Genomic DNA, 12,489 nt, shown 5'->3' with positions numbered 1-12,489 from the left:
ACTTGTAATTGTGTGTGTATTTATGTATCCAAATCTGTGCTTTCATTTGTACAGGGAACTCCCATTACAAAAAAACTTGGTAAAAGTTGAAATTTATTTAGTATAAACTATGAACATTGACCATTAATATTGTTAGTACCAATGATAAAAAAGTGAAAGTCACTGATACACACTTCAAAGAGACATATATTGTTATATAATATTTTCTTTGTGATTGCAAATGGTTATGTTAACAGGTTTTTTTGAGGTGAGTGAAATTTACTTTTTAAAAATATACAGAAATGACAATGTGCAAACATCAAATTAAGCAGGACCAGTTAAAATAGTATGAACCTCATTTATAAAAAAATATGGAATGCTTCACGAATTTGCATGTCATCTTTGTGCAGGGGCCATGCTAATCTCCACTGTATCATTCCAATTTTAGTATATGTGCTACCAAAGCGACCACAGGTTAACAGATTTTACTTACAAAGCAATAATCTAGCAATCAAGTTCTCTTATTTCAAAAATAATTACCATAAAACAATGATGTCCAATCTTCTCTTAATGATATTTTCAAGGACTTAAATACACAAAGATCTCCTTCACTCTTCCTTCAGTGTTGTGATTCTCCACAAAGCATTCTTCAGAGTTATACTTTAGCACACCAGGCCATCAGCCTTTGTTTTTTTTGCAGAATCATCTGTGTCTCCTTCAAAGTCTCCCCTAATCTTTACTTCTGATTTTGTATTTATACAAAACTATAGCAATCAAATTACCGCAAAAATTTTAATTTCTCTTTCCACGATAAGCTTTAAAAAATGGTTATAGGATTGGGATAGGGACTAGACCTATGATTTCATTGGAATTAAGGAACTACATACTGGTCAGGAAATCCACATTCTTTGCATATATATATTATATATACATATATACATATATATATATATATACACATATATACATATATATATACACGCACACACACATATATATGTATATAAATATATATATGCATATACATAAATATACACCCACATACTTCTACACATAGTTTAAGTGACATGACCACAGTGTCACAAAGCCTGAAGCAGGACTTGAAACCAGGTTTTCTTTATTGTAAGACCAGTTGTCTATGCACTATACCATATTGTCTCTCTATATGCTTAATTAATGAACCAGGACTCAGGTCCTATAATATCAAAATAAGATGTTTAGATATAATTATATATGTATATACTCATACATATGTATTTATGCATATTCATTGTGTCTGTATATAAGCATGTATACATGTATGCATTGTATATATACCAAAATATACTGCCTGGAACATAGTAGATGCTTAATACATTTTTGCATGAAATAATTTATTGAAGTAAAACAAAAAATATTCTTAAACACATCTGTGATCTCAGCAAGAAAGTTTGTTCCAATAATGTAGAACAATGGTAACAAAGTCAAATAGAAAAGAAAAGGATGGACCCTAAACTGTACATAAGGATCCTGTAGGTTACATTTCAAATATATCAATTTTATTAAAATTTATTTTATTTAATAGCTAACATTTCTTTAGCACTTTAAAATTTATAAATCATTTCACATATTTTCATAGGTATGTATGAGAGCCTCAAAACATCCCTATAAGGTAAGTTCCCTTATAACCCCTGTTTTACAGAAAAGGACACTGAAGCTCAGAATGGTAAATTAACTTGCCCAGGGTCACATAGCTAAAAACTTAAAAAAAAAAGTGATGCCAAATTCTATACAGTTTTTTCTAAAGCCAAGTTCAAGGCCTTTTCCACTGTGTCATGTTGCATACATAAAACACCAGAAATAATAACAATAACAATAATTAGTATTAAAAGTAATAGTGATAGTGATAGTAATAGTGATACTGATAGTAATATTAACAAAAGCTTATACTGCTTTAAAGTTTGTCAAATCTTTTACATATATTATCTCATTCAAAACCTTGCCTAATGGCAGGTCATTATGGTTTGTCTTTGAAGGTTTTATACCAGGAAAGTGAAAGTCTTGTCACCCCTTTTCTTGCTATAAAGAAATTAATTATGGTCCTGGTGACATATTATCTTTGATGTCTGAGCATCAGTCTAGGCAATTTTGGAGAAGTTGATAAACAAATGGTTGGCTCCCAATATATGTACTTTTCATTCCCAGCAGTACACAAATAGCAACAACATGTGTGGGGTCACAAAATATTTTGGTGGAAGGACTACTCCTAACACTGAAAGCATAAATCTTTTCAAGGATTGATGAGGTATAATAAAATGCTAACCTGGTATAGATGACGATGGTGATGATGATGATAAAAACCTCAATGTTAATTTTTAAGCTTGTCTGACTCTTTTAATGTATTGGCAGTTAAGGGAAAACCTACTTTAATAATAGTTCATTTGAAAAAGTCTTTTAGTTGACTGGGAGTCAAGGAAGTACATTGGAAAGAAGAATCGACTTAGACTTCTACAACCTATACTGAAATCCTAGCTCTGCCCCTCACTACCTGTAAGAAAAGGCATTTGGGGAAATAATTTGATTTCCCTAGATGTTGGTTTTCTCATCTATAAATGAAGTTGGAGGATGTGTTGACCTTCTAGGGCCCTAACTGACCACAGGTTTTGAGAGAGTTAAAAATACAACGAAGTCATTTAAAACTATAAACTAGTAGAATGTGAGGAAAGGGGGACTATCAATATCTGGCTTAGAAAACATGGTGTGGGCTTCATAAATGAAAGAAGTAAGCCAGTAGAGCCCTTAGAAGCCTTATCGACACATATAATGATGATTTTCTTCAAGGAAGGATTGCAAAGATATCAGTAATAAGCAACTTTAAAGGTCTTCAAAGAAAAAGGCATTGGCTGTATATTACGAGACAGGAGACAACTCATTAGAGCACTAACAAGTAAAATAGGAAGGAGATTAAATAGTTCCATCAAGGTCACATCATTAGTGGAAGAACTAACTAACGCTAAACTATAGGTTCTCTAATTCCCAGTTTCATGCTTTGTTTTGACTTTTCTTATTTGCTCATTTTTTTTGGTGGCTTCTTCCCTCTGATTTTCCCCAACACATTACTTGATATTTATTCTGAACATATTTTTATATGGCTTCAAGTGTATGTATTGTCTTCCCTGAAAAAAACATAAGGTATATATAAGGAATATATAGAGTATAGGAAATTTTTCATATTTGTTATTTTCATTAATGATACAAAGTTCCTTCACATTACTAGCAATTTATACAGTGCTAGGTACGTTGTAGGGGCTTTAAAATGTTTGCCAAATACTAGCTGTGTGACCATGGGCAAGTCACTTAACCTTCATTTCCCCACAAAAAAATAATGAAAAATTAAAAAAAATGTTTGATAAATGATTAGTTGGCTAGCCAAAATTTCCTGCTTGGATTATAGACAAGAAAAAAATTGAGGTAAAACAAACAGAAACAACAATTTATGCTTTTCTGAAATTAATTTGAATGAATGTATATTATTCCAAAACACCTCTTAAAATATTAGCCACTAAATTAAATTATTATATTTCCTAAGAAAAAGTGGGGGCACATAGGTGGCATAGTGGATAGAATGCTGGTTCTGAGTACAAATCTTGCCTCAGACACTTACTAGCTATATGATCCTCATCAAGTTACTTAATCTTGTTTGCCTCAGTTTCCCCAACTGTAAATAAACTCGAGAGGGAAATGGCAAACCACTCCAACATTTTTGCCAAGAAAACCCCAAATATGGTCATAAAGTCAGACACTACTAGAAACTGAAAACAAAGAAAAAAAAGTGAAATTCTTTGTTAAAAAGTATAACTCTTATTAGAATGCATTTTTTATAACAGACATATGTTTATTTCTTTTTTAGGAACTGTTTATCATCAGTTTTAGAGAATTGATTTATCTGGAAATTTTAGATTAACCATACTACATTAGAAAACAATTCATTTATCAAAGTTTCCTGAAATAGGTACTTGCCAAATCACCAGGAGGGGAGTCATCATCTCAATTCAAAAGTATACACAGATATCTAGGAGTTAATATTTAATATTGTGCCTTAATTTTCAAAAAAAACAAACCAAAACAAAACAAAAAACAACAGATGTTTACGTTGTTTTCTTCACCCACATCAAGCTTGTGTATGCAGAATGTTTTTCATTAGCAGCAAACACATATTATTATTTGAACAAAACAAGCATATGTATTTTTGAATTTGTAGTCATGTAAGTTCTAAAATAAAGGGTTTTAAAATAAAAACCCCCCACAAAAATGGACCATATTATTTATGTCTATATGAGACTCAAAATATAAATTAGGGAGATATTCAATTTTTTTCTGTTTGTAAAAGTTAATAATATAGGAAAGAATGAACAAATTTGTTGTTGTTGGTTTTGTGTGTTTCAATTACCAAAATGATTCTCAATTAAAGTAAAGTTATCAAAGAATCAATTTAATTATTAAAGATCAATTTGAGAAAAAAATCCTCTTGTTAATTCAATTCAATTCAACCAACATCTATTAAATTCCATCTGTTCATCAGGCATCCTGGTAAAAGCTGAAGCTGTTAGAAATTGGATTTTTGTCTCCAAAGTTTCCAATGAATGCATGTCTCAGTGCCTTCATTTTTAATTGGTGGTATTTTCTTCAAAGTGTTGAGATGACCATGGGTAAAATTATAGTCTTCCATAAACTTTTATCTTAGATCTAATGCCTTGGCCATTGCAATTATTCCCCAGTCTGCTGCCCAGAGTCATTATGCTGTTTCCTTAGATACCTAAGAATTTCCCTGCTATATTAGCTTTACTAGACAGTTGACAACATTGGACTTCTTGGTCTTCTGTCCTTTCATTTCTTCCCTTTCATTTCTTTAACCTTCAGACCTAGAACCATTCAACCTCCACCTAGATTCTGTTTTGACCCGGAATATGTAAATGGATTAGTTTGGCATAAGTAAAAATATTATAGGAACAAGGAGAGACCAAAAATGCTTTAGAAAATAATTTGATGGGTTAAAGATCAATTTCAACTGGGGAAAGTCAAAGGTCTATCCCTTTTTTTTTGGTTTGTTGGTGAGGCAATTGGGTTTAAGTGACTTGCCCAAGGTCACACAGCTAGTAAGTGTCAAGTATCTGAGAACAGATTTGAACTCAGGTCCTCCTGACTCCAGGGCTGGTGCTCTATACACTATGCCACCTAGATTCCCCAGTCTATCCCTTTTCCTATGGATTTCTCTGTCCTTCACAACCATACCATCAACTGTATGGTCCTTCAGTTCCTCATTGAGGAGATCATCTTTCCTTTGATCAAGGAAGACTTTAGGAAGATGGCCTCTAAGCTCAGTCATGAAGAAAAGAAAATCATTAAGTGAATATGAAGAAGGAATCCGCAGTATGGAAAACAATTTCAGTCACTGGCAAATATTATTGGGTACCCATAAGACAGCCACATATTTATGCCTTGAATCTTTGGTTTTGTATTTAAATTTCTGTTTATTAGTAGCAAGGTTCCCTAGCCTTTTGCAGACTATTCCTAGATATGAACTACATTATATGCCTCACATAACACTTTCCTATTCATCTGCTCTCTCTGATTCATTTATCAAAGACTGACCCTGTAGATGTCACCCAAGCACTAAAAATTGATACTTTTTTTTTTCATTCAGTCCTCTTTCTTAGCTCTACTTTTTTACAAACTATCTCCTAGCTATCTGGAACTGAATGTCCTGTAGACATCTCAAACTCCATGTGTCCAAAACAAAACTCAACATCATCTCCTGACTTCAAAAATCTATTATTGTTCAGGAAACCATATGTCTCTCAGTCACACAGATTTGCAAACTTCAGGTCATCCTGAATTTTTCCCTCTCTCTTCCATAAGATGTCCAATTTTTTTATTTTTTTAACCTCCATTAGAGCTATTGTATATGTCTCTTTCTCTCCACTTACATAACTGTCAACCTGCTGTTGGCCCTTAGCATCTCATGCTTGTGATATAACAATTGACTTCTAGTTAGTCCCCTTGCCTCAAATTCTTCCCCCTTACAGTTAATCCTTCACAGTTGTTAAAATAGGCTTCCTAAAGTATGTATATATAATTATATATAATTATCAAATATCTACTTTGTATGTATTAGTATAGCTAAATCTAGCTATATATAATACAGATAAAAACATAGGTAGATTGATGATAAATAAACACTATAATAGTCCTTTGCTTCATAAATTACAGCACCTTCCTATTTTATATTTGATTGAATATAAAATACCATTTAAAAAACTCTTCATAATCTACCCAGTTCCTACTTGTCCAGTTTTCCCCCTGCCTATTTTACAATTTTCCATTTATCCCACTCTCAAACAACAATGATACTCAATCTTCTCACTCTGTGCCTTTGCTGTGGATGTCCCACCTCCAAAACAACAATCACAACAACTAGAAGAGAAAAAAACCCTAACAAACCTGTATATTGTGATGTTTAAAATCTAAATTGTGGTCACCTTAAATCAGAAGCTTCAGCTCAAGTCTAGTCTAGAGTTCCAGCCTGGTTGGGTTCTTCCTGAAGTCCTCCTCCTCCACAAGCCTGTTTAATCAGGAACCCCCTTTTCAAGCTGTTTGTGGAGGATTTTTTATAGATCTGGAACAGAGGTGGTCCTTACACACTGCTTCAAGGTGATTGGTTGGCGTCATCCAAATCCATTGCCTTTGAAGGTGTTCTCAAGTTGAGTTCACAGTCTAGTTTCTGAGAACAATACCTTCTTAAGGGATAGCCAGGTGTGATTACAATCCAATTAACTTAAAGTAGGCTTAATTAGCAGTCAATCACTCTCACTTGATTCAATCAGTATAGATTAATCTCCAGGTGGGTCTTTGAGTATCTGCTAAATCCCATTATTTCATCACATTCCCCACTTTGTTTCTTCTAGGAACAGGTGTTCCTAGATGAAACAGTAAAAAAATAATTAAGTCTTTGTAAGTCTTTTCTCAGTTCTCTTGTCTTCTTGGAGTGGTAAGATGTCATCAGGAGGAAGCTGGATTCTGGTCTGGAAAGTTGGATTCTTCTTCTTTAACTGAAATGCTGGATTTTTTACTAAACCTTACCATAGCATTGTCAATGATCAAATTTAATACATTCCATTACATTCCCTCCTTTATATAATAGAGGGTTGAGTTGATCAACTATAACAAGGCAAAATTCATAATGTCCTGCTTTTGGCATTGTAATATAGTCAATTTGCAAGTGCTTGAAAGGTGTATATGCTAGAGGATGCCCTCCATAAGCTTTGGCCTTGAAAGCATACTGATTATAAGATTGACATGTGGAACAGCCCGAGCAGATTCGAGATGCTGTGTTAGTCACACCTGGTGCTATCCAGGTTCTCTTAATAGAGTCTACAATGCCTTGTGTACCAAAACAGCCTTTTTTGTGAACAGAGAGACATACCTGGTGGTAGAATTTCCGGGGAAGAAGTGGCTTACCTTCCGGAGACACCCAGACGCTGTTGATCTGTTTTGCCTTAAATTTCTCCATTTTTCCACTTCTGACTCATCATAAGTTAGTTTAAGAGGAATATCCTCAGAAGGTGAGAGGTTAAATATATGTTCAGGAGCTTCTAAAGCAGCAAGCTTGGCTGCAGAATCTCCTCATGCATTCCCCTTTGACACAGGATCACTATTCCCTGTGTGGGCAGGGCAATGTACTACGGCCAGGGAAGAGGGCAGTTTCAGGGCATCTAAGAGGTCCTTGATAAGGTCCCCATTGGCAATAACCTTGCCCAAAGATGTTAAAAAGCCTCTTTGTAACCAAAGCATGCCAATCGAGTGGCATATACCAAAGCCATATTTCGAGTCAGTAAAAATGGTGGCACTCTTCCCTTTGGCTATATTACAGGCTTGTGTAAGAGTCACAAGTTCGGCAGCCTGTGCACTAAAATGGGAAGGCAGAGAACCTGTCCAGAGAGTGTTATAATCAGAATTTATGGCAGCTCCAGTGAAACGGGTCCCTTCTCTCATAAATGAAGAGCCATCTGTATAGAGGACAAGATCAGGGTTTTCTAAAGGAGTATCAAAAAGATCATCACGGGGTTTCTCAGCCATATCAACTAAAGAAGCACAGTCATGCAATGGCTCCCCTGAGAGTGGTAAGTTAGGGAGTAGTGTTGCTGGGTTAAGGACTGTGCAGCGTTTTAGAGTGATATTCTCATTGCCTAACAGGGTTACTTCATACTTAGCCAGCCTTTGATCTGAAAAGGCTTGTGTCCTGTGACATAGTAAGAGAGCCTCTACTTCGTGAGGGCATTGCACAGTTAGAGGGCTACCTAGGACCAAATCAGAGGCTTTTTCTACCAAAAGAGCTGTGGCTGCTACTGCCCTAAGGCAAGGTGGTGCTCCAGATGCTACAGGGTCAAGCTGGGTTGAATAGTAGCCTATGGGGCATTGGTTAGGCCCCAGTGATTGAGTCAGAACTCCAGAAGCCACCCCCCTTTGTTCATGCACAAAGAAAGTGAAAGGCTTACTGTAATCTGGTAGTCCTAGGGCAGGTGCTAATAACAAGGCCCATTTTAATTCTTTTATGGCTGAGAGATGCTGGGGACCCAACTGTAAAATGTCTGGGACAGAATTTTTTGTTAGAGCTATGAGAGGTTTAGTAATTTCACCAAAAGAGGGTATCGATTGCCTGCAGTACCCAGCTGCTCCCAGAATGGCTCTTAACTGCCTCTTAGTAGTGGGGGCAGAGAGTTGTTGAATGGCCTGAACTTGCTTAGAAGAGGCAGAGCAAGTTCCAGCAGCCAGAATAAATCCTAAATATTCCACCTGGGGCAAACACCATTGTACCTTTGACTTGGAAACCTTGTGTCCTCTCTTGTGTAGTTCCAGCAGTAAGTGACGGCTATCTTCCTGACAAATTTCAGCATTAGGAGAGGCCAAAAGAAAGTCATCAACATATTGTACTAGTGTGGAGCCTTTAAATTTAATAGAGGCCAGATTCTGCTGCAAAATTTGGGAAAATAATGTGGGACTGTATACAAATCCCTGTGGGAGTCTAGTCCAGGTCCACTGTCTATTTTTCCAGGTAAAAGCAAATAAATATTGAAAGTCCTCATGTACTGGTATAGAGAAAAAGGCAGAGAAGAGGTCTACCACTGTGAAGCATGTAGATTCACAGGGAATGGAAGAAATTATCATAGCCGGATTCGGGACTATAGAGTGTCTAGGAATAACATAAGTATTAATCGCTCTAAGATCTTGCACAAGAAGATAAAAGGGTTTACTATCTGGCCCAGGCTTGGGTTTTTTAACTGGCAAAATGGGAGTATTGCATGGAGAGTGAGGATATGGAATAATAATACCCTGGCTTTTCAAAGCCTCAATTATAGGGGTGATCCCTTCTATTGCTTCCCTAGACAATGGATAGTGTGGAATGGAGGGGGGTGGTCCCCCCTTAACTTTAAAGGTAACAGGCAAGGCAGACTTAAGGAGCCCCACCTCATTAGGGAATGAGGCCCATAAAGACTCAGGAATGTCCGAGGGAATTTCAGATCCCCCCCCCTACTGTTCCTTAAGCTTCTGTAATCAAAAGTGGCAATAAATGTACAGTATCTTCTAGCAATTGTAGGGAGACAGCCCTATCTGGAGCACAAGATATGGTTGCTCTAAGCTTGCAAAGGAGATCACGACCTAATAAATTTTTTTTTTTGTTTTTTTTTTTTTTTTATAAAAGTATTTTATTATTTTCTAGTTACATGTAGAGATAGTTCTCAACATTTGTTTTTATAAAATTTCTAGTTTCAAGTTTTTCTCCCTCCCTTCCCTCCCTCACCCCCTCCCCAAGACAGTAAGCAATCTGATATAGATTATATATGTACAATCACATTAAACATATTTCTGCATTAGTCATGTTGTGAAAGAAGAATCAGAGCAAAAGGGAAAAACCTCAAAAAAAGAAAACAAAAAAAGTAGAAATAGTATGGTTCAATCTGCATCCATATTCCACAGTTCTTTTTTTGCTGGATTTGGAGAGCATTTTCCATCACGAGTCCTTTGGAACTATCTTGGACCATTGTATTGCTGAGAAGAGTCAAGTCTAGCACAGTTGATCAACACACAATGTTGTTGATACTGTGTACAATGTTCTCCTGGTTCTGCTCATCTCACTCAGCATCAGTTCATATAAGTCCTTCCAGGTTTCTCTGAAATCTGCCTGCTCATCATTTCTTCACATTGATTTTTTTTTTAAACTTTGTGTTCTAAATTTTCTTCCTCCCTCCCTCCTCACCCCTCCCTATGGAATCATACAATTCAATATAAGACATACATGTGCAGTTATTCCAAACATCTTCACATTAGTCAAGTTGTGAAATAAAATAGACAATAAATTTAGAAAGAGGAACAAACAAATAAAATTATACTTCAATCTGTATTCAATTACCATCAGTTCTTCCTCTGTTGATGGTTTGCATTTTTCATAATTCCTTGTGATAGCATCTTGCTCATCATTTTTTTCAGTTACTATTGCTAACTGTATTACCCTCCATCCTATTCCCTCCCCTTGATGTTTACTCTGTTTTCTATCTTCTTTCACCCTATCCCTCCTCAAAAGTGTTTTGCTTTTTACTAACCCTCCCCTAATCTGTCTTCCCTTCTTTCACCTCTCCCTGCCTTGTCCCCTTCCCCTCCCACTTTCCCTCAGGGTAAAATATATTACTGTACCCACTTGAGTGTTTATGTTATTCCCTCTTTGAGCCAATTCTGATGAAAGCAAGGCTCACTTACTCCCCCACTCCTTCCCTATCTTCCCCTCCACTCCATAAGCTTTTTCTTGTTTCTTTTATGTGAGCTACTTTATACCCTTCCACCTCTCCCTTTCTTTCTTCCAGTGCCTTCCTCTTATCCCTTAACTTTATTTTAAAGATGTCATCATGGATCAGCTAGGTGACACAGTGTTTGTCATTCATTCTTTTTTTTTTTTTTTTTTTTTTAGTTCTCAACTTTTGTTTATACATGCTTTACAATTTCAGATTTTTCTCCCTCCCTCCCCTCCCTCCCCCCTCCCCTAGACAGCAGGTAATCTGATATAGGTTATATCTATATATCTCTATACATATACATATAGATATATATATACACACACACATATATATACACATAATAACATTAATCCTATTTCTGCATTAATCCTGTTACAAGAGAAAGAATCAGAGCAGTGATGCAAAACTTCAAAATAGAAAAAAAAACACAACAGCACCCAAAACAAAAGAAATAATATGGTTCAATCAGCATCTATACTCCACAGTTCTTTCTTTCTTTTTTTTTTCTTGGATTTGGAGATCCTCTTCTATCATGAGTTCCCTGGAACTCTTCTGTACCATTGCATTGGTGAGAAGAATATAGTCCATCACAGTAGGTCAACACTCAATGTTGATGATACTGTGTACAATGTTCTTCTGGTTCTGCTCATCTCACTCATCATCAGCTCACGTAAGACCCTCCAGGTTTCTCTGAACTCTTCCTGCTCATCATTTCTTACAGCACAATAGTATTCCATTGTATTCATATACCACAACTTGTCCAGCCATTCCCCAATTGATGGGCACCCCCTCAACTTCCAATTCCTTGCTACCACGTAAAGAGCAGCTATAAATATTTTTGTACATGTGGGTCCCTTTCCCCCTTCCATGATTTCTTTGGGCAAAAGACCTAAAAGTGGGATTGCTGGGTCAAAGGGTATGCACAGCTTTATCGCCCTTTGGGCATAATTCCAAATTGCTCTCCAGAATGGTTGGATCAGCTCACAGCTCCACCAACAATGCATTAGTGTTCCAATTTTCCCACAGCCTCTCCAACATTTATTATCTTCCTTTTTTGTCATTTTAGCCAATCTGATAGGTGTCAGGTGGTACCTCAGAGTTGTTTTAATTTGCATCTCTCTAATCATTAGAGATTTAGAGCATTTTTTCATATGGGAATAGATAGCTTTGGTTTCTTCATCAGAAAACTGCCTGTTCATATCCTTTGACCATTTCTCAATTGGGGAATGACTTGGATTCTTATAAATTTGATTTAATTCCCTATATATTTTAGAGATGAGGCCTTTATCAGAAGCACTGGCCTCAAAAATTGTTTCCCAGCTTTCTGCCTCCCTTCCAATTTTGGATGCATTGCTTCTGTTTGTACAAAAATGTTTTAATTTAATATAATCAAAATCATCCACTTTGCATTTTATAATATACTCTATCTCATGTTTGGTCAAAAACTGTTCTCCTTTCCAAAGATCTGATAGGTACACTATTCCTTTCTCTCCTAATTTACCTATGGTATCACCTCTTATGTCTAAATCATGTATCCATTTTGACCTTATTTTAGTATAAGGTGTAAGATGTTGGTCTAAGCCTAATTTCTGCCATACTATCTTCCAGTTTTCCCAGCAGTTTTTGTCAAATACTGAGTTCCTATCCCAGAAGCTGGAGTCTTTGGGTTTATCAAACACTACAT

The 12,489-nt window shown here is 36.0% G+C and overlaps 1 non-coding gene across 1 annotated transcript; it reads right to left on the bottom strand.

Moving 5' to 3' along the window:
* Positions 1-344: 344 nt before the first annotated feature.
* Positions 345-451, bottom strand: LOC122737538. The gene has a single exon (XR_006354369.1). It is a non-coding gene; the product is annotated as a U6 spliceosomal RNA (small nuclear RNA).
* Between the last annotated feature and the right edge of the window lie 12,038 nt (positions 452-12,489).

The sequence above is a fragment of the Dromiciops gliroides genome, chromosome 1 (genome assembly GCF_019393635.1).
Source record: "Dromiciops gliroides isolate mDroGli1 chromosome 1, mDroGli1.pri, whole genome shotgun sequence".
Taxonomy (NCBI): domain Eukaryota; kingdom Metazoa; phylum Chordata; class Mammalia; order Microbiotheria; family Microbiotheriidae; genus Dromiciops; species Dromiciops gliroides.
The sequence above is the reverse complement of the archived record's forward strand: the minus strand, read 5'-3'. Positions and strand labels throughout refer to the sequence as shown.